Source organism: Caretta caretta, chromosome 1 (genome assembly GCF_965140235.1).
Source record: "Caretta caretta isolate rCarCar2 chromosome 1, rCarCar1.hap1, whole genome shotgun sequence".
In the NCBI taxonomy this organism is placed as follows: Eukaryota; Metazoa; Chordata; order Testudines; family Cheloniidae; genus Caretta; species Caretta caretta.
In genome coordinates, this window is record NC_134206.1 from 193325924 (window position 1) to 193349785 (window position 23862).

Below are 23862 nucleotides of genomic sequence, written 5' to 3' on the forward strand. Positions count from 1 at the left end.
CAACATAAGCAGTTTTGCAATGGGAGGGCTAGACTATTCGGTATTGCTAATCACCTCTCCCGCTGTCACAAATCAGATATGGCTGAATGCAAACTTCAAACTTGGGGTCCCATCCTCATGTTTTACTCATGTGAACAGTCCCATTGAAGTCAAAGTATTTCTTCTTGTGAGTAAGACCTTGCAAGCTTAGGCCATGCCCATGTTAATAGGCCCTCATGAGTAGCACAAGATAAAAATGAAATGCTTTAACCTAAGTTGAGAAGACTTGAGAATGTGGAAGTTGGCATGTGCAGCAGCAACTTCTGTGACACTATCAGCTGCACAGTTAAAGATGGATGCTGTGCACATGCATGCATGGTTTGTTACCTGCACATTTACCTTGCTGCTGGAATTTATTTGGCTGCTGACGCAGGAGACTGTAAACTCAAGAGGTTTAACAACTTTGGGGCAAGGGATACAGAGATTTAAGTGCAGGAAATTGCTTTTCTCTAGACTAAGAAATATACAGCCACCTTCGTAACTCCAAAAGCCCATTTGCTCCAGAGTGGGGAATGTACAAGTCACAGTTTGCTTTGATGACTCTTGTTACATGCAACCTATTGGTAATACGGTATGATAGCCATTCCCAACCCATCTGTGTTCCTTTGAAATTATAAGAGCTCACATTGGACTCTGGTGTCAGCTCCTGGTCATTTTTAGATGGGCAGAACCAAGTTAAACGTCATGATCCTGCGAAGTTGAATGAGCAAACTGTCTGATGGAACTGTAGAGACTGGAAGGAAGCCACCAACTGCCACTTAAAACAGGTGCCTTAATGTTGGGAAGAAGATATACTAGCCTCTTTCGAGCAGAGAACAAATTAGTTAAGGGAAAATGGCAGGTTATTTGGAAAGGAATGGGGGTGGTGGAAGAGGGTGTGGGGAAGTCATTACAGGTCTTGTGGCTGGAAGGAAGAAGTACATGTTGTGAGGACTTTAAAGAGAGTCAAGTGGCTCCATTTTCCCCTCAAACAAGGTGTTCTGATCAGCACCCAAATGCCAGGCACTTGACTAAACCCAAATCTCATCTCTGAAACTTTGAATTTCAACCGTAACTAAATGCAAATTGGAATACAATGGATCAATACTGTATTAACATAAAGAACAATTAAGCACAGCACAGTTAACTTGCAGACATTCATGAAACTGTAGTGACTTTTGCTTTAAACCATGGGTCAACCCAATGTAACTCAAAAGCAGCAGATTTAATACAAACAAGAGGAACTACTTTTCACAAAATGCACAAGTCACGTGTGGAACTCATTGCCATAGGATGTTGTGATGGCCAAAAGTATAAATTCAGTCAAAAAAGAACTGGATAAGTAGAGGGAGGATAGATTCATCAATGGCTATTAGCCAAGATAGTCAGGGACACAACTTTATGCATGGGTTGACCCCAAACTTCTGACTACCAGAAGCTGGGAATGGAAGACAGGGGTGGATCATTACACAATTGCCCTGTTTAGCACACTTGCCCTGAAGCTCTGATATAGGCCACTGTCAAAGACAGGATACTGGGCATGATGTTGGCCCAGAGTGGCAACTCATATATTCTTACATAAACTTGTTCTTTGACCCAGTTACTCGCACTAAAATACATGCAATAATACTGTATTTGAGTTATTAGTGGTTGTCTGCTCAGCTTAGTTTAATAATACTTAATGGTTTATAACCTGACCATACTGACCCTTCTCTGCCTTACCTACAAACCCATATGGTTAACAACAAGCCCTACTGACCATTTGTGGTAGCATCCTTATTACAGGGCCCCCTAAAGTTCTCATCAGTTTAATTTAGTGTGGATATCCTTCCCTTAGGGCAAATTCTTCATTTTCATAACCTTAATTTTCCACTTCTTTGCCAGTAACTCTCAGATCTGTCTCTCTGATAGAAAGCCAACATATTTCAGTCAAGTAAAGGTAACTCTAAGTAATTGCCTATGGGACATATAAAGCCTGAGTGAGTCTAAACTTCTTCATTTAAAATCTAGTAAAAATGAGCTGGAGATGCTTAAGACCAGATCCCAATATCAGCCTTAGTCCAGGGCAGTTTTCAATTTATTTTGAGACATTTTAAGTAACACCTGAAACCAGAGCAAAGATCGTCTCTTTGTGGGTTTTCATTCCCAGCTGATTTGAGAGTAGCATGTTATTAGGCAGAGTGTGCAAAGGACTTTGCGTTATCATTCAAAAGATTTTAGTTCGTCAGGTCTGCAATTAGTAGATTCTAAGAAACCCAGCCACACTTATTTTCCCTAGGAAAACTCCAGTAATGCCCATCTGTTCCCATAACACATATAATATGATCAGCAATCTTTGTCAGTGTCAGGGTTCCTTCCCCACTCTGAACTCTGGGGTACAGATATGGGGAGCTGCATGAAAGACCCCCTAAACTTATTCTTACTAGCTTAGGTTAAAACTTCCCCAAGGCACAGATTCCCTTCTTGCCTTGGGGTCGCTACCACCACCAAGTGATTTAACAAACAATTAGGGAAAGGACCACTTGGAGTCCTATTCCCCCAAGCCTATGCACCCCCTTTCCTGGGGAGGCTTGTGAATAATATCCTAACCAGTTGGTTACAAAATGATCAAAGACCCAACCCCCTGGGTCTTGGAACAATGGAAAAATCAGTCAGGTTCTTAAAAAGAAGGATTTTATTTAAAAAGAAAAAGGTAAAAGAATCACCTCTGTAAACTTAGGCTGGTAGTTAACCTTACAGAGTACCAGGAAATTCAAAGAGCACAAAGGAACCCCCTCTAGCCTTAGTTTCAAAGTTACAGCAAAACAGGGAAAAACCTCCCTCTAGCAAAGGGAAAATTCACAAGTTGAGAAAACAAAGGTAAACTAATATGCCTTGCCTGGCTGTTACTTACAAGTTTGAAATATGAGAGACTTGTTCAGGAAGATTTGGAGATCATGGATTGATGTCCAGTCCCTCTTAGTCCCAAGAGCGAATGGCCACAGAAAACAAAGAACCCAAAACAAAACCTCTCCCCCCAACCAGATTTGAAAGTATCTTTTGTCCCCATTGGTTCCTTTGGTTAGGTGCCAACTAGGTTACTTGAGCTTCTTAACCCCTTAAGGTAAAGAGGAATTTAGGCTACCCCTATGATTATGATAGTCAGTATATTCAAAATTTGGCTGCTCAGGTGCCTTGTCATGAAAAGAAGTGCCTGTCATATTGTACCAATTTCTACATCCTTACACCCGCTGCAAGTAAATAATTGCTTTCAAGATTATGGTACTGATGTGTAAAACCTTCATAGACAGGGCTTTGATTATATCTTCAAGTATATATCCATGTACAGCCTGCCTAGATTAACAGCGATCTGGCAAGTCTCCCCTTCTGAGTCCTGATATCCATGGACACAGAATGTTTGGGGCTACAGCTTTGTATCTTTATGATCCATGAGTTTGAAATAAGTTTCCTTGTTTTGTTTGTGCATCAAAGTACTAGCCTTAATTTTTCCTTTCTGTAAAATGCTGGCATTTCTCTAATGTCCTCCATTCATTGTATTACCTTTATTAGATAGTTTCTATCATTCTGTAAACCCTGTGCCAAATTCGTCAGTGACATATACAGTCACAACTTCTGATGTCACGAGAGTGCTACCCACTTACACCATCAATGATTGGTCCTGACTACATAAAAGGCACACCACACAAAGTTACAGCAGAGAAAAACCCATGACAGACACAAGCAACACATGGTGAGACAAAGCTCACTCTTATTTTCAAGATGAACACAACAAACATGGATAATTAAAAGGTTAAACAATTAGATCAGATTACAGTAAATGAAGTATACTCCCCAGAGCCCTCCTTATCTGCTTCCAAATACGGATCTTAATTGTTGTGAAATGTGTTTACATCAGCGTAAACTTAATAGCATCTGCATTGACCAATATAAAGTCAGAATCAAGGGAGAGCTAAAATTAAGAGCAAATTGGCCTTGTACTTAAATCTTCTATTTTAAATTTCTCAATTGTAATGTAATTGGACCTATTGGATATTAACTCTTTTCCCTTTTCTACCAAGTACACTAAATGAAAAAGGAAGAGTCTTTCCTGTCATACAGGCTTTTATACTCAAATTTACTTCAAGGCATAGGTCATCATTCATCATAGCTTGGATTGCTTCTAGTAATGCTGCAAGCATTTTACAACAAGGCAGCAAAAATCTTGATTATTAGCAATTCAGATTTTAATGTGCAAGGCAAAACCAGAGAAATATCCTTTAAAGAGATAATTGCTATAGAAAAATAAGCAAACAACCAGCCTTTCATTTGCATGTGCAAAAATGGTTGATGGTTAGAAGTGTATTGTTGCACTGGGGAAGGTTTCAAAGCTCATTTCTTTCCAATGCTGTACTTAAAGTGATTTATTTCAACCACGTGAATGAACCTTTCTGCCCCCATGTGAAAAGCAAGATTCACATGAAGGAATTAATACTTCAAAAACTGAAAAAACAGCAATGAACGGAGAGAAGGATTTTTCTATCTGAGATGGTTTCCTAAATCCACCATCTTTGCTTCTGTGAATTACTTTGTCTGTCAAAATGCATTACACAAACCTATAGCTATTTAAAAGCCGGAAATTAATAATAGCTGACACTTCTTTTTTGACTTCTCATGCAGCGTGTCCTGCGCCTTTCATTTTGTAAGCAAGCTTGGATGTGTTTTCTTTTGACACATTTTTAGAAAACATCATATCAATCACTGGGCCAAGCTTATTCATCCTGTACATACAGGTGCAATATTAACTTCCCTCTGCATGTTTGTGGCAAAGGGGGAAGCTAGAGTTACCACCACCACCTTCCTTGGGCGTTCTAGCCAACAAGATGGAGGCTCTGACAGCTTTAGATCTAAATTTTCTAAGCTGACCAGGAATGCCTCCATTTTTTCGGGCGCTCAGCTTGACCCCACCTTCAAAGGGGGCCTGATTTTCAGAGTGCAGGTGCTTAGCACTTAGTGAAAATCTGATGTCTAAGATTACTCCAGCCTGCACTCAAAGGTAGTTTCATTTGAAAATGTAGGCCCTTGATTGTGGCCGATGGGTCCTTAGTAGCCACATCTGTAAAGGCAGCTTAACAGAAGCACTGATGCAGCACATTCCAATCACCACGAACACAACTTTTTCTCAGGGATCATTAGTACTTTTTGGGCTGGGATGGCCTCTTACACCTGTGACCTGAGGTGCCTTAGGGCAGCCCACATGGAAAACGCCAGGGTCAGGTCAGGCTGCAAAAAGGAGAGCAGATTCTCCCAAACCTAGTGGTTAACACTTTTCTTAGCCCTGGTCTACACTGGGGGGGATCGATGTAGGTTATGCAACTTCAACTAGGTGAATAACGTAGCTGAAGTCGATGTACTTAGATCGATTTACCGTGGTGTCTTCACCACGGTAAGTCGACTGCTGCCACTCCCCCGTCAACTCTGCCTGCGCCTCTCATGGCGCTGGAGTACAGGAGTCGACGGGAGAGCACTCGGGGGTCGATTTATCGTGTCTAGACTAGACACGATAAATCAATCTCTAATGGCTCAATCACTGCCCGTCAATCCGGCAGGTAGTGAAGACATACCCTTAGATTCACCAGCAGTGGTGAAAGTAACACAGAAGACTTACCAGTATGGGAGAAGCAGGAGTGAAAACAAAATGGAGATGATGCAGTTGCCTTTTTATATCCTTTGTCCCAAACACAAGCTCACAGCACATGGGTATGGAAAAATACTTGGAGTCCCCTGTCCACAGGCATGTCCCTACATGTCCTGCTGACTCAGAGGCATAGCCCCTGGCTTCACTCAATGGGTTAATTGTACCGCTGATTGCCCTTGATAGGCCATCAAGCAGGCTGGCTAGAGCCAATGTGAAATCTGTCTGGGGGTGAAACCCAGAAACATAGCACAGGTTTGAGATACAAATATACCACACATACTTATAACTCATGATACAAAGATGATAAAAACATATAAACAAGATGATCATATTTAGCAAATCCTAACTTTTCCACTGATACCGTACATGACATATTTTGTAAGATTTATTGCAACTTTGTAATATTGGTATCAATAATATTCTAAATGGTCAGCCGTATTCCATATAGCATCACAACACCTTTCTCCCAACACAACAGAAGCTGTGGCAGCTTTGGGCTACTGTCCCCTCCCCCTTGATCCTCTAATAATTATAATTATTTATTATTTGCATTACCATAGCACCTAAGGACCCTAGTCATGACCAGGACTCCATTGTGCTAGGTGAAGTACAAACACAGAACATAATAATCTACTCTGACACCGCAAGAGTGTGTCTGGTCTATTTTTTAGCATTTTTTTGTGCCACTTACAAATGTAATGTATTTCCTCATGGTTCTCCCCAATCCCCAAACATTTCTTGTTTGTAGCCAGAACAGTTTCAAAGAATTGTTATTTACTCCAATAGTAAATTAGTCGCAACCTTATACAGTTCTTACAACTAAACAGGTGGAAATCTTTAATGATTCTTTAAGTGTCTAGCATAGCACTGAAATATGATTCTTAGCCCAGATTCCATCCATTGCAATGGAAGATTCCAAACCAGCTAACTGGGACAGAGAATCATGTATATTCACTAAAGTTCTATATACCAGAAAAGCAGTGTAGACATTTTTAAATAAAAATGCAACTCACCTGGGTTTTAGATTTCATTGCCACACTACCCTGGGTGTAGTGATAAGTTCATGGAGCTTCCCAGACCTTACAAAGATGCACTCCAGTTTACAGATTTGCAGCAAAAAATCAGTTTTGGGGGTGTCACTCAAAACTCAGAATCTGGCAGCTTCACTTTTTCTTTGAAGCTCTGGGTTTGTGCAAACTCACATGGTACAAAACAAACAAAACCCTTGTACAGCACTCCTGCAGAATCAAGCCTGATGATTTCTGCATAACCAACCTACTCACACACATGGCCTCTACCTGCCCCACCTTCTGCTTCCATTTGAAAGGGCCTTCAAGAATTCTACAAAGACCTGAAGGAACGGCTAACAAATTCTGCTCAACTCCTCCTTATTCCCCCAACAACTATTAACTTTAAGTAACATATTTCAAACATTTGCCACTCTCACTTTTTGTCTATAATGGGACAGCTACTTAACATATCAATCAGACACCCATCTGTGCATTGTTTTAAGTCAGGCTGGGCCAGTGCATCTTTTCATGCTTCATTTTAAAAAAAACCAACACTGCTGCCACTTACAGAATTCATGTTTTTAAAAAATCTGATTAACATTTTACCTTTCTTGCTCATCATTAATCATGAACAGTTATGTAGGTCACTAGATGTCTGCTGCAGCAGGTAAATAAATTCTGTTATTTAGCCCCACAAGTGCCAAGTAGCAAGACTCAAATAATTGAACCACTGTGGCACAGAGAGAGAGAGAGAGTGTGTGTGTGTGTGTGGAAAAGTAAATAATAGGGAGAGATGTCTGTATTTTCGCTTCTTCCAACCAGTCTCAGAAGCTCTTTGTTGGCTTTAAAAATTACATCAGGACTTAATAGTTATGGCTTTCAGTTCCTTTGTTCTTTCTGCGGTGTAGCAGTTCCAGAACTAAGTTTAAAAAATGGATGGTACATCCCCTTTTCTAAATTAAATTGTCTATGTGGAGCCATTTACTAATGAATCGTATGCACGCCACAACCACATCAGGCTTCTATAATGTTACACAAGTCCCAGCTGCTTAGGGACTTTAAAGAGAGAGCACCACCTGCCAGCCTTAAAAGTCTATTCCACAGCATCTGTTGAAACAGGAGGTCAACTTGAGGATAGCCATAAGAGGCAGAAAAAGATAGGGCTCCAGTGAGAATACACAATCTGTAGTAAGCCTCCTTTATGAAGCATTCAAATCCATTAAGGAGCACAACCCCCTGAAGCACTGCACATCCAAGACATTGCACTATTCAGTGCCTTCTAAAATAACTCTCTCTACCTACAACCAAAAGGTAATTAAGAAAGTAAATCTGAATTCATGCGAAGCAAGGGGTAACAATATTGCTGATAAGCCTACCCAAGGCATTTCAACAGCTGCATCATTCATTGCAAATGACCATTTAATATTATGCTTGACAGGCCACACCAGCTTTGCTCAATTGTCTTGAAAACATAGCAGCCAAGACAAAAAACTCTACCTGACCATTCTTTACCTAGACCATTGAAAAAAAAGATTTTTTTAGTTTAAAAAAAAAAATTACTCATACCAGGCATGTGGCTAGTAGAATTATTTAAGGGTATGTGGGCTTGTGACACTACACCGTGTATTTGTCATAGTGATGTTATTATAATATGATTATGGCATAATTATGATGCATTTGGTACAAGATGAATCATGTAAGGCATCATTAGAAAAGTTCTGATTTGCTGAATATGATTATGCTATTTGTATGCATGTATCATTTTTTGTATCTGAAGTTAGGAATATTGACTAGGTATCTGTATTTCAAATGTGCTTACTCTGGAAAACATCCACAGCTAGCCTTTCAGGTACAAAAATGAAGAAGCCAGACAATGCTCATCAACAAAGACAATGGGCTATGGACGAGTTTAGCCTTCCTGTAACATTTCAGCAGCCTGTAAAGTAATGGCCGCTATGACTCAGCAAGGTCATGTGACCAGACCACATAGATTCATAGATATTTAGGTCAGAAGGGACCGTTATGATCATCTAGTCTGACCTCCTGCACAACGCAGGCCACAGAATTTCACCCACCCACTCCTGCGAAAAACCTCTCACCTATATCTGTGCTATTGAAGTCCTCAAATCTTAGTTTAAAGACTTCAAGGAGCAGAGAATCCTCCAGCAAGTGACCCATGCCCCATGCTACAGAGGAAGGCGAAAAACCTCCAGGGCCTCTTCCAATCTGCCCTGAAGGAAAATTCCTTCCCGACCCCAAATATGGCGATCAGCTAAACCCTGAGCATATGGGCAAGATTCATCAGCCAGATACTACAGAAAATTCTTTCCTGGGTAACTCAGATCTCACTCCATCTAATAGCCCATCACAGGCCATTGGGCCTATTTACCATAAATATTTAATTACCAAAACCATGTTATCCCATCATACCATCTCCTCCATAAACTTATCGAGTTTAATCTTGAAGCCAGATAGGTCTTTCCCCCCACTGCTTCCCTTGGAAGTCTATTCCAAAACTTCACTCCTCTGATGGTTAAAAATCTTCGTCTAATTTCTAGTCTAAATTTCCTAGTGGCCAGTTTATATCCATTTGTTCTTGTGTCCACATTGGTACTGAGCTTAAATAATTCCTCTCCCTCTCCAGTATTTATCCCTCTGATATATTTATAGAGAGCAATCATATCTCCCCTCAACCTTCTTTTAGTTAGGCTAAACAAGCCAAGCTCCCTGAGTCTCCTTTCATAAGACAAGTTTTCCATTCCTCGGATCATCCTAGTAGCCCTTCTCTGTACCTGTTCCAGTTTGAATTCATCCTTCTTAAACATGGGAGACCAGAACTGCACACAGTATTCCAGGTGAGGTCTCACCAGTGCCTTGTATAACAGTACTAAAACCTCCTTATCCCTACTGGAAATAGCTCTCCTGATGCATCCCAAGACCGCATTAGCTTTTTTCAAAGCCATATCACTTTGACGGCTCATAGTCATCCTATGATCAACCAATACTCCAAGGTCCTTTTCCTCCTCCGTTACTTCTAATTGATGCGTCCCTAGCTTATAACTAAAATTCTTGTTATTAATCCCTAAATGCATGACCTTACAATTCTCACTATTAAATTTCATTCTATTACTATTACTCCAGTTTACAAGGTCATCCAAATCCTCCTGTAGGGTATCCCTGTCCTTCTCTAAATTGGCAATACCTCCCAGCTTTGTATCATCCGCAAACTTTATTAGCACACTCCCACATGATACTGGACTCCATTTTGGGTACTTATATTTTTTCACAAACTGGGTGAGAACTGAGTTTGGAACAAAGGGTTCCGGCCATAGGTTGAAGCTATATAAGGTGGGGTGTGACAACATCCAGTGGCCTCACTCCCCATACAAGGACACTCCTGGAAAAACCTAAGGAACAAAGACAGAACTAGGGAAAGTGCTGGTCCCAGGCTAAAAGGAAACCTGGTGGACTGCTTGTATCATCGGCCAGGGTGAGAGATTGTTAATTCATATCTAATCTTTCTAGTATTTTAATCTTAGTTTGTGGTTTTGTTTATTTACTAGGTAATCTGCTTTGATCTGTTTGCTATCACTTATAATCACTTAAAATCTATCTTTTGTTGTTAATAAACTTAGTTTTTGCTTTATCTAAACCAGTGTGCCTCTGAGTGAAGTGTCTGGGGAAAAAAAATCTCAGCTTGGTTAACACAGGCTAGTTGCATATTCCTCTCCACATTGAGAGAGGTGTGAACTATTTATGATCTTACATTGTACAGATCCCTGTGCAGTGCAATTCAGCATAATTTTGGGTTTATACTCCTGTGGGGCGTGCATGCCCGGGGAGCTGGGAAATTGGCTGGTGTCTGCTGTTTGCACTCAGGTAGCTCAGTTTGGGTGAGTGGTGCCACCTGTTGTCGTGTTGGGTGATAGGCCCTGGTAAGGCTGTTTGTAAATCTCCAGTAGAGCAGGGTCAGCCCAGCTGTGTGCCTTAGAGGGGCAGAATGGTTCCCACAGCTCCCAGACTGCACCCTAGGGGTGACAACCCATCATGGGGCTCAATGAGACAAAAGCTCTGACTGGCCAAATTTGCTAAAGAAAGCAGATTTGGATCACCCAAGTTTTGCAAATGTGTGTTGATTCTAGTGTATTATTTTGGTCAAAAAAAAGGTAAAATGGTTAAGTGTCAAAATGGTTCATTTCAACATCATCAAAATGAAACATTTCAATTTTTCAGTCTAGATTCACAAGGGAACATAGGTGGTTAAGGCACTCACCTAGGACGTAGAAGACTTTGGTTCAAGTCCTCACTCTGGACCAGAGACTTGAACCCAGATGCCAGGTGAGTGTCCTCACTACCAAGTTATGGACTATTTTGAGAATTGGCCTCTGCCCCAAATCCGAACTTCCAGTCAGAGACAAACGAGAGATGGAATTCACTGAAAGGGCCACAGCAAAAGGAAAAAAAAAACATTCTGTTTTTATTTTTTATGATTTCTGGCTCACATCTTGTGAAGAGTCTGTAGGAGAACATGGATAAGGTGGTGGCTTATTAGTACAAGGAATTGTCAGGGTGAAGGGAAGGCAGGGAGAAGATGATGAATGGAGCCCGAGGACTGACTGCTAGGTGGAACAGCTGGGGGATATCTCATCACATCTCTTTTTGTGTAACTTGATGCACAAATTTGTGATTTCCCATTTGCAGTTCTCTGTGACAAACTTCATGCCTTACCAGAATACCTTTGGGCTGTCAGTCAGTCAAATAGTTGCCCTTTGTGTGACTGTTAAGGCTCCAATATGTGAGTGTATTGATCTCTGTCTGACACCTAGCTCCATTACTGTTCCTAGAGATTTCCCTGTTCCACAGTATATTATTCACAGAGATTTTTCATGGCATTGTTCCATGGAGGATATTTGTAAGAACAAACCATTCCTTTCTCTTGTCAGCTTATGGTGTGCTTCATCTCCCACTATCTCAGAAAGTGACAGCTTGATTATAACGTAATTACCTTTTTTTAGTGAACTCAGTGCATAATTTTATTTCCAGATGGGTTTATGCTGCTTCTATTTAAACTCATTATGAATAAGAGGCCTGCATTGGAAAAAGACAATGTTCACAATTTTCTTTAAAAGGTGATCATTACAAGGAGCCTAAAGCAAGAGAAAAGTGTCCACTATTACATTGTTGAAAAGATCAGTTTCTTAAATCAGAAAGTGTAGATGTGCTTGAGAGCCCTTTAAGACATTTATTTGGAAATTGCAAAAATAAGTAAGTGTTTCGTTTTCATTGCTTGGTATATTGTAAAAGCTAACATACTGAACAGCTTCAGTGTGCAAGGCAAAAGTAATGGCACAGAAGGGACCAGAGTGAGGAAGTGCATTGCTCAAAGCGGGGATAGTGCCAACTCAAGATCAGTAAAATTTAAATGTGTTTTTACTCAGAGAAAACCCCCCAAGCAGCTCGTTTGCAAGTAAAATGGAATTTGTTGATGGTAAGAACTGCATGCAGATACATTTTGCCAAAGCATGCGACAAGAAAATGCATGTAAATCAATGGAACTCTGCAGCATAAAGTGTGGTTCTTCTCTGAAAACTGACTCACTAAAGTGGCATCCTAGGGTTCTGTGTTTATTTCATTTCAGCGACTTCAAAATCAAATACACTCAATTCATAGGTAAGTGAATGACTAACTGCTACAAAATCAAAATGGAATCTTATAGTCCAGGTGTGTTTTCTTGCTCATCAACAGCCCCGATAGATTCTACGCTTGGTACTTGGATCACTTACAGGATTATTAACTATGAGCCAGGAAATAATCCAGCTCCTTCTCTGTAAACCATGTTGGCTGTACAGTGTTAACATAAGTCAAAAATAACAAAAAAACGTCATGAAAATGAGCCTGAAGTCCCAGGCGGAGATCATTAAATTTAGCAGAGAGGTAACATTTTTAGTAGACCTGGTCAAAAATTTTCTGAAAAAGTATTTGTCGGGGGGGGGGTGAGGGGGGGAATGCTCATTTGAGTAATTCAAATGGTTCATGGTAATGTATTGATTTCATTAACATTTTCAATGGGAAATTATCAAAACAATTCAACTTTTTTTTTTTTTGTATTTTATAACAGTTTAAATGTTTTGGTAAGGTTAAAAGACAATATTCTGGAATATTTCACGAGAAATTCTGAGATTGCAATTTTTCATCTTGATTTGGCACAAAATGAAATCTCAAAATTCTTATGGGATAGGAATTTTTTTTGTTTTAAACCAGCTCTAATGTTTATATCATCCTTTTCCTTAGTCAAAGAGCTTGACTTGAAAGAAATGCTTAATCAGAAAATATCATAAGTGATTTGTCCCCCAGTGGAGTAAATGTCTCAGGAGATGAATAATAGGGTATCTTGGAGCCTGTGAGCTTTAGGTCCCCATTTCAACTCCTGTCTCACTGGCATAGTGACTGCTTGACAATGACATTTGAAGGTCACCTAAGGTACAAGAAATGAACTGGAAGTGGATCATTTTAATATGCCCACATCACAAACAATTTCCCATCACAATCTTTATAATTGACATCTTTGTCATCTCAGCACTGATATCAAACAGAACACACCATTTACACTCACCTTTAGTGATGACAGTCCAGATCGGAGATTCTCTGCTTAATGCCACCTTGATCAAGAAGGGACCTTTTGCTCCTTGCCTGCCTCTCAGATGTCAGATGGCTCTTTCCCCTTTCAGAACATGCTATGTTCAATTTGCTTCAAAAATACCTTCTTAAAATGAAGAGCATTTTATTTAGAAACCAAGTTTATTCAACACAATCCTATAGATTCTGGCCCTATCCCTTTCCTTTGCATGGTTTAGGCCACCTATCTAGTCTGACTAGTAACCAGAATATTCCCACCCTCTCTAGAGTAGTTCATCCATCATGTCTCATGGGGCATTTTTAACCAGTATTTAAAAATTATTCCAGTCATGCATTTCATCTTATTCTATTGTCCTGCCAGAGACCTCAGTGTATGAGCTTAATTATTCATCCGTTGGGGGCCTTTAGCTTTTCTACTTCCATGCTACCACTCCAGTACAAGTGAGTTCCCCCGCCACATCACTAAATAGAGATCATCACAAAATGGTTCATTTCCTCTATGAAGCAGGAGTTACTGACAGATTAGGCATGATCAGTAACACACCTGATGTACAATTTTATCAAGAAATAATATGATTCTTAATAAGAATTGGATCATCAGACATTCCGTTAAAAATTATAAGCGGGAGTTTTTTCCCTCCCATAACTTTTCGGATGACTAAAAGCTCTACAGTACAGGAACAAAACAAATCATGCATCTAAAATATAGAGGAAAGGAAAAAACATAAAACACTGAAAGAAATTGACATGTGACAAGTTAGCTGTCCCCGGGGTATTGTGAGGATTCTCAAAGGAAAAAGCACCTCTCATAATTACGTAGTGAATCATAAACCACCAACTTCAGAATCGCCACAAAAATGCCTTGAAAAAGACAATTCAGAAAAGTTTTATTGAAACCAATTATTTACTTACAGGTCCTTGCTCTTTAAGCAAGTAATTGGTTTCCAAAAAGATTCTTCAGTCTATGCTTTCCAAAGACATTTTTGTGGTGAGCTTAAACTTGAAGTTATTTATTTGTACATAAAGGAACCTATTCCCCAACCTCCTCTTTAGTCTCATCAGTTGTTCTTGTAGATGGAGTGTGGAGTGTCAGAAAACCATCTCTTTGTGGAGACCACCCTCTTTTGAAGCGAATGAACTGAATGAGGTCAGATGGAGTTCAAGTATCTATCATTCATGGGTGGTTTTCAATTTCCCTTTAAGAACGGTAATAATTAGATTAGACAAGGCCCAAATGCTAGCCCTGTGGAGTGCTGAAGTCTCTCTCCCCCGCCCCCATTCTCTTTTTGACTCATCAGCATTGACTCATGGCAGTAATTAGAAGTCCTCACATCAAGACCCCTCCCCGATATTTACAAGTGGGGCTACCAAATGCAGTTCAGGGATTCACAGGGTTACCAGGCTGTGGAGAGTACAGGTCCCCGTCTGCAACGCTCGGAATGGTGGTTACAGATGGGTGCAGGCAGGGTCGAGACATAGCTGGAACAATCCTGCTGCCCAGAGCCTCTGGGACCCCAAACTCCGCAACAGAGACCCTTTCCCCTCCCCTCTTTGACAAGGTCACAAGGATTCATGTGGCACTCATCCCAGCCATGTGATTTTGGGGAAGATATAAAATCAATTAGAAAAGTCAAAATACAAGTTTGTTCAGACTTTTAGAAAGTAATCACAGATTCAGAGGAAGACCTATACATACACAGCTAAGTGTTATAAAAAACTGAAGCCCACAGAGCAACTTCAAAAACAATGTAAGCAGGAATTGCTGCTCAGAGGGATAGGGAAGGAACAAAATGCGGGCTCAGCCAGGGATACCCCTCCTCTCCGCAGCATCCCCCAAACCTGGAGCCACACAGGGAAGAGCCCCTTACTGTGGTGGCACAAGGGTCCACACCGGGCCCTCCCTCTCCACCCATCCTATTGTCTTGGGGAAAGACACTGCAAGGAGGCAGTAGTGGGAGACTTGAGCCGAGGGGAGCAGCTGCAGCAGCAGTTTAAGCAGGGGCTGTGGGACAGTAAATGTGTCACCAAGCTAGCTTCTATAGTTTTCCTGCTGACATTCTTTTCCTTAGGCTGACTGGCTCTTTGCTCCAGCCCCCTCCCTCATTCTTTCCTCAAGCTGCTTCACCTCAGCTTCAGTCTGCCAGCCCTCTAGGCTCCTGTCCTCTCTTCTCCCCTGCACTATTTCACTTATTCCCCCCAACCCCCTTTTATTCATTGTCCCTCACTCGATCTTGGTACAGTTCCTAGCACAATGGACCCGAGTTCTGTGTTGACCCTTTGGCACCACCAAATATCACCAGTAGAGCAGGTCCCAAAAATCCTGACAAAACAATCTTTAGTCAGAATTTGCCAATTCTGCAAAACTGAAACATTCCACAGAGACTGTGAGATTTCGCTGAAGGTCTGACAGAACCCTGGCTGAAGAAACCTGCCTGCTGGGCAGATGGCCCCAGGGCTGGGGACCCCGGGGCTTCGAGGTTAGCCCACCAGGCAGCTTGCCTTAAAGTCAGGACTCCATTCCCTTTTTTAGAACTAAATCAAATTTCCAAATCCTCCTCAAAATACAATCATGTTCTCGGCCCGGCTGTAGTCACCCCCATAAAAAAAGAAAGTGAATAAAACTCATGACACAACCTAGAGCAGTGGTTGATAGGGATAGCAGGGAGCATCAGGAAACCTCAGCTTCTTAGCATGTATGAAAGAGACCCACTGCAACTAACTACCAAAGGAAGCAGTGGATTCTCCATCTCCTAATGTCTTCAAATCTAAACTGCATGTCATTCTGGAATATGTGCTTTAGCCAAACACAAACTGTTTGGCTCAATACACAGTAAATGGGTGAAGTTTAATGACCTGTGATATACAGGAGAATAGATTAGATGACCAAATGGTCGCTTCTGTTCTGAAAAAAACACACCCGTGAGACACACCATACCTCAAAGTAGCACCCTGCCAACTCCCATATTCATCATTTGCATATGGTTATGCTATTTCATACAAAGAATGCCTGGTAAGGTATCATACAAAAGGTCATGATCTGCTGAAACTCATTGTTCTGTCAAAATATGTATATAGTATGAAGTTATGAGATTTTGCTAGATGGTTGTTATTGAAATATGTTATGAGTCTGGGAGACGCCCACAGCTGGCTCTCCAGTGGCAACAAAGGAGGTGACCCCACCCAGTCAGGCATCAAACGATCATCACCAACCATTGACCAGAAGGGGAATTGTAAACAAGAGATTTACAGGTTTCAGAGTAACAGTCATGTTAGTCTGTATTCGCAAAAAGAAAAGGAGGACTTGTGGCACCATCGGATGCACCCGATGAAGTGGGCTGTAGCTCACGAAAGCTCATGCTCAAATAAATGGGTTAGTCTCTGAGGTGCCACAAGAGATTTACAATTCAGTAAGAGACAGCTGCACAAGCACCACACAATGGGCTTCCTCAACTCTGTGACTCAGCAAGGCCCACCAGGACATGGCAGGGCCAGTATTTTTCCAGAGATATGAACTGAGAATATAAAATAAGGGACAGTAGCACCATGAGATCACCTCTCTCCTCCGCCTTGTATCCTGAGGGCAACAAGAACACTAGGAAGACAGACTTGAAAAGGGGAGATTGGTCCCCAGCTCAGAAGGGAATTCAGCCTGCATATTAAGAACTATAACCTGCCGGCTACATCTAGTGGGGTGAGAAAATCTGTTTGATTCAAATTAACTCAGTCTGATACCGTTTAGGATTTAGAAAGTGTGTTTACTTTTTATTTTCCTAGGTAACTATCACTTATAATCACTTAAATTCTCTCTTTTGTAGTTAATAAACTTATTTTAATATTTTATCCTTACCAGTGAGTTTGTCTAAAGTGCTTGGGGAATCTGCACAGATTACAAAGACTGGTGCATGTCCACTATCCTTTGATGAAGTGGGGAATGAATGAGCTTGCAAGAGAAAGTCTTGAGCAGTGTAAGATGGTGCATTTCTGGGGTGCAAGACTGGGGGGATTTGCTGGTGTTTCCCTGGGTATGGTTCACAAATGGCTTAGACCGCATTTATGCAATTTAGCTGGGTGTGTCCTTGCATGTTGTTGTTGTTGACTGAGTGACCACAGCATCTGGAGAGGTTACCTACTTTTCATTAGCAAAGCATCATGAGAGACAGCCCAGGCTGGAGAGTTAAAGGGGCTCAGCAGTTTCACAGTTCCAGATTGTACCCCAGGGATCCAATCACCCCCACCCCACAATGAATAAGCAGACCTAAGCACAAGTTCACTTGATGGGGGTTGGGTGCTGGGATCAAAATCTTAAAATATTCTGGCAAATTTTTCAGGTTTTTTTTTTTTTTTAAACTCTAATTTTAAATTTTCTCCTTCAGCGGTCTGAATTCCAAACATGGCTGTTTCGTGCTACAGTCTGAATGGGAAACTGACTTGTATAATTCCTCTTTCCCAGGTGAGTGAGATGTAAAACAAACAAAAAAGCATAACTGGTTAGAAGTAGAACAGAAAGTCGTATCTAAATAATCTCTGGTGTTAGTAAGCATTATGAGCAAACATCTTCAAAACAGGCCTCTGAATTTCAATGTTATATTAAATTTTCCAGTCTGGGCCAAAGATTCTTCAAACCTCCAAAGCTTTCTCTTGGTTTTCTGGTATAGTCCTATACATATTAAGAAATAGAGAGTTGTTCCTGTACTTATAATATAATAACTGGTGTCATCAAAACAAGACACGTTGGAGTGGTTTCCACAATTACTTGTGATTGATTTATCACTTGGTTTAAATTTATTTTTTTTTCAGCTTCCTTGCTCACTAATTGATTTTTTTTATTGTTCAAACTTCGATTTCATTTTATAAAACAGATTAGAATGGTCATTGCTTCATGCTGTTTAATCATTCTGCTGTGTAATTACGGCTGCTGTTGTTTTATATCTGTTCTTTATTAGCGGTACTTGTTGCTATGTATTTTAGACATTTAATAATCTTCTAAAATGGTCATTTGGTAATTACTCAATATCAGTTTAGTAAAATTTTGAGACTTCTGCCCAGGTTGGGTGCTCTAATACTTGTTAATCTCTGTCTGGTTGATCTCCTTTTTGTTTGACTGTTGATATGTTCTGTGTATGAGAGCCCAGTCATTATTTACAACCAACAATTTTTGTGTCATCCACAATTTTATCAACAGTGACTTTATGTGTTTATATTTAGATAATTGTGTTATTTTAACAACTACAAAGCTCAAGGACCAACATACTTGTTTTCTGTTTGTTTTTTCCATTGAGTAGATAGTTTATTTTAGCATGGTAACCTTACACCAATATCGAATGGCAGCATTGGTCTTAATTTCCAAACTTAACCAAAAGCTTGGAATTTAGATCTTCACATAAATCCAACAGAGGATTCCAACCTTGTTTACCTACAGAGCACATGTAGCATGAGCAGCACAAGCTTCCCCCACAACAGCTCACTAATGAACATCAACGCTGATCAAAAGAGGACACCACATAGCGGGAGAGGGTAGCTCAAACTCCAGCCCTTTAATTACATGTCTCTTCTGCTGTGACTGGCAACCAATTTTAATAGTGCTTGTGAGCTTGCTGCACATCATATGGGTGACCTAGCAGCAGTAGTGACTTAAAGATGTAACCAGAGGATGACTATGGGTGGATTTAAACTGCAGAAGAAGTGGTAAAAAGCTGAATACGCCATTGGCAAGACCCTGGACCATGTAGGCCTCTGGTAGATCAATAACTTTGCTGTACGCTGGGAGTGAAATAATTTACATTTATTATTTTTCTTTGTAGTTATTTATCAGTATAAACCTTCATGGATTATTTTATACAGTAGGAAAGTATTTTACATACATCTGGTCAATTTTACACAAATATTTTAAACTGTCTTTTAAAGGTCCATTTTCTAAATAAAATACTAGATGGTGGAAGGCACAGTAATGCTAGTCAGTAGAAACCTTAGCCATGCTGGAGCTGCTCTGCTTCTCCACACAATAAGCACCGATTATGAGCACCACAGCATGGTCCATGTCTAATTGCTTGAATCCAAAATGCAGACTGAGATGAAGATTGATTTTTTTTTAATGTGCTGCAACCTAAAAATTAATATCAGCCACTCAAATGTTTATTTATCACTACTGATGTCTTTGCGGTGGAAACTCTCTCTTCAGAAGCACCTGGGAATAAGTGAAAGGTAGAAAGGATCAGTTCCTGATTGCATCTAGAGAAAGTCACCATTACAGCTACAGGGTCACATGGGAAAGCAGTCAGTGCAACATCTTGAGCACAGTCTGTCTTGATCCTCATTAACATTTTCACGCTCAAAAGCTCAAGATGGAACTGAAGGAAATTCAGCTCTTTCCAGTCCATGCCCTAAAACATTTAATGACCAACTCCAACAGTAAGAACAATTCATATGAGAGACTAATAAGGGGATAATCAGGCCAGTGAATAGACAGAAAGTGAAATATGAGAAACAGTCCCAGACAGATAAGGTTTAGACTTGTAATTTGGCTGAACACTTCACATCTAGAAAAATATACAGTCTCCAGATGCAATTAAAGCATCCTACACACACCTGGCAACTGAACTGATTGAAGATTTGAAAGAAACAAAATTAAATTCTTCCTAAATACCAGGCTGTAATGAGGCGGGGGGAGAGAAATAGTCAGTTGCAACAATACTTAATTGCTCTGTCAATTCTTACAGGCATCTTGGATAACATTGACTTTGCTAAAGATGTCACAGTCAGATTAAGTTCTTCAGTGTAGGGACTATGGGTAAAATTTTAATAAGCGCCCAAATGACTTATCTGTAGAGCTAAGCAAAACATTTTCAGCAAATAGTTTATTCAAACTCCAAAGCATCTTGAGTAGTTTGTCCTGCTGTCTTATTGCTATTTCACAGCCACTTGCCTGACTATTAAACCAAGTGGGAGCTCCCTCATATCCCATTAAAACTGCATTAAGCAGAGCAGTTCAATATTTCAGTGATTTATATTTTCCAATATGTTAAACAGTGTTAAATTTCAGCCTTTCTGCATAAATGTCTAACTCCACTGGACTTCAAATTGCACTTGCTTGTTTTAGAGCAAAATTTGGGTCATAAAGTTCAATTTGGAGACAGTTTACAGTCGGCTGTATTAGGCTGGGCTGCCATTTGAGTCAATGGCAGCTTGGCCTGAGTGAGGAACTCATAACCAGGTACAGTGTGTCCAGGTAAGCCCTAGAGCTTTCAGGATGCACTGCTGTTCCATAATTTTATTTAGGCTGCATTATATACAGATAGCGTGCAAGATAACAAAATAGTATTGAATAGACTTTCACAGTGTGAACCTCTTGCCACTGATTCAACTGTAGTCAAAGACAGTACAATCTTCTGGTTAAAGCACTGGATGGGGACTCAGGAGACCAGCATTCAGTTCCTGGTTCTGCCTCAAACTTTCTATGGGACCTTGGACAAGTCACTTCATTTATCAGTACCACAGTGACATCCTCATCTTGGATAATAATTTTTTTCAACATTTCTTCCTGTCATCCCTACTAGACTAAGGTTCTCAGGGCAGGAACTCAATACATATGCATGTGGTGCAGACAAAGTGTACTGTTCATACAATATACACTTTATACTATGGGCCCTTCTCACCCCTTGAGAAGCTACTATGATAGTAATTATTAAGTGGCAAAACTATCCCTGAAAGCAATGGGAGCTGGTTCAGGCCATCATTCCCAATAACTTGTCAAAATATCAATGCAGCAATGCAGCCTATTTGTTCCTTTACAGTAACATTTTGAAACTAACTTATTAGCATTTGCAGTTCAGTATGTTCTCTCTGTTACACATTTACATCTCAGTAATTGAGTTTGCCTGACAACCTGCAATTTCACAAATCTTTTATAATTATGGTCATTAAACTTTGCCTTTTTTTTAAAAAAAACACAACACAACTTGTTATCAGGATAGACTATGGACTGTTGATTTGATATTAGTGTATTCATTTCTCCACCAAGCTTTTCCCTCTCCTTTTTTGCATGCATTCAGTGAAGACAGTTGTAACTTTAAAGTGAAAAAAATATATGTCTTCTTAGAGTTGAACTTAGCTCTGGTGTAAACAGACAACTTCAATGGGATTTGCTAAATATGACAGTGCTGTGATAATGGGATCAAGCAACATGGCTTATCTAAAAGGAGAGACGACATCTAATCTACAAAACATTGTCCTAGAACTCAAGAAAAATCATCTGGTCAAATTCATGCAAATAAGAACCCAAGGCACACTGGGAAATTAGTTTTGAAAACTAGATGTTTGATCATCATTTCCAAGACACTTTTCAAGGTGACTTTGTACTGTTTAAGTTTGTTGAGCTTAACATGGTACTAGAAAACTCTATGAAGAAATGCTACATACAGCTTGGATAGCTTCCCATAGAGTCAGGAAGTAGAAGACTCATTAACTTTTTAGTATGGGCTTATCTCTACTTCATTTTATTCTATTTCCTTTGTTCATTCTCTTTGTTACTTTTTGCTCCTAGGTAGAGCTGTAACAGGTATCATGAGTTTACTGTGTAATAGACCATGATCTCTCTCACCTTTAACTATATATTTTAGATAATCCAGGATTTGGTATTTGCCTGCTTACCTGAGACCATCTCTGCTAGTCCTTGCCACCAGGAGAGAGCAGAAAACTTGGTTCCATACCCTGCACCTCACCTCTTCGTTTGACTTCCAACTTTATCACTCCCCACTGCCTGTGCAAGCCAAGAGCCTCAGCTCCAGGCTGGAGAAGACCGTACTGGCCAGGCCATCACCTGATCATGAAAAGGGAAACATCTCTTCCTTTTCTGGTCTTCTGTTTCCTCTGTGTTTCTCTTTGGTTAGAAAAATTCCAAAGCTTCCAAGCACTACAGTAAAAATGAATAAATACCAACCATCAAGCAACAATTGTAAATAGTTTAACTTTTCTATTGCATCATTAAAGGGTTAAGAATGAACAGATTTTTTTTGTTACTTGCTGTTTTCCTCTGCATGTAAATAAAACCATCTGCATAATATATTTATTGATTAAGGAGTAGAAAGCCTTAGGCCATGAAAAAGAAGCCTGGGGTTGTACTAGTTATGAGGTGCAAAAAGTAACCATGCCTAATCAAATTAAGCTACGATAGTCCTTTGTGGAAAAGTACAACCTCATCACCTCACTAGTAGCACGGAGAAGCATAGATGTTTTCAAAAGCATGTATATCATTGTTTATTTTCAGTGGCACTCAAAAAGGCAGGTTGATCTGCCTTGAATCACAGTTCATACTTGGATAAACCATTCTGCAAAAAGCTAAATATCCTCCAACTCTGAAGAAGGGAACCTAATGCAAGTAGCAACTGTGTACTCTCTTCTCCCAGTATGTCTTTCTAATTATGAACCGAGTCCTGGAATAACTTGAGAAACTCCTATTCTGAAAGCAAATGAATACAGTAGGAACGGAGCCTCAGCTAGTGTGCTTTTTTTGATCATTTAATGCCAAAGGAACACGAGAGGTTGTTTCTGTTGTTCCTCATGTGCTACTTCAGTCATTTTTAGTCTCTTAAAGTAACAGAAAAAGAAGTTTATTTCCCAGGAAGTTAAATCTGTGATTATGTGTAATTATCTGAACGGACCATTTTGTTGTCCTCCATTTCTCTAGTAGTTAAGAGATTGAAAGCTGTTTGGGCATAACTTTGCAATTAATTCTTTGTTTTAGTATGTCAGCAGCTGAAGATCAACTCTGGCTAAAGGAGCACAGCAGTGTAGTTTCAAGTCCACCTGCTGACAAGACTGAGCATAATCTCTATGAATACAAGTGGTAGTGAGACATCTTGTAGGCAGAGTTATCTACAGATGCTGAGTTATCACTAGGATTCCATGATGATGTTCTCATGAAGCCATGACCCATAGTGACTTTATATACACACACACACTACATGGATCTTTATACCCTGACCTAACCTCCCCTTATCTTTAATTCCCAGCGACACCATGCCACTTATTCTTATCCAGATCTTCCTCTAAACAATTGCTCCTTTATTTCACCACCACTACCAAGATTGCAGGAAGGACAGGGTTAGGGTGACCAGACAGCAAGTGTAAAAAATCAGGACGGGGTAATAGGAGCCTATATAAGAAAAAGCCCCCAAAATCAGGACTGGCCACCCTAACAGTGGTTCTCTTCTCTTCCTGAGTCTGTTCTTCCCCTACTGCTGCTGCTTCTTTGTTGTGGCCTGTAGGCCACAACTCCTGCAACTGGAGGAAGGAGGTTTTGCCGTCTTGTTAGAGCAAGTGGATTTCATACTAAACGGAAGCAGCATTGCAATGGTGAGAGCTCTTGCAGTGAGTTTATACTACTGCTAGCAGCAGGTGGTCAGCTCTAGGGGGACCCTGCGATTTTCCTCAGCAGCACATGTATTTATTAATTAAAGCCAATTTTCAAAGTGTCCCCTCAGTGCTCTGTCAGACTGTTCATTGCAGGCCTGCTGTTACCACTTGGGA

The 23862-nt window shown here is 40.3% G+C and overlaps 1 long non-coding RNA gene across 1 annotated transcript in view; it reads left to right on the forward strand.

The window, feature by feature from the left end:
* Nucleotides 1-22301, forward strand: part of LOC125630145 (uncharacterized) — a 53192-nt gene extending 30891 nt beyond the window's left edge. The window contains exons 2-3 of the long non-coding RNA XR_007354573.2: nucleotides 17712-17788; nucleotides 21954-22301. This is a non-coding gene — a long non-coding RNA (uncharacterized LOC125630145). The remainder of the gene's footprint in view (nucleotides 1-17711; nucleotides 17789-21953) is intronic.
* Nucleotides 22302-23862: the final 1561 nt, after the last annotated feature.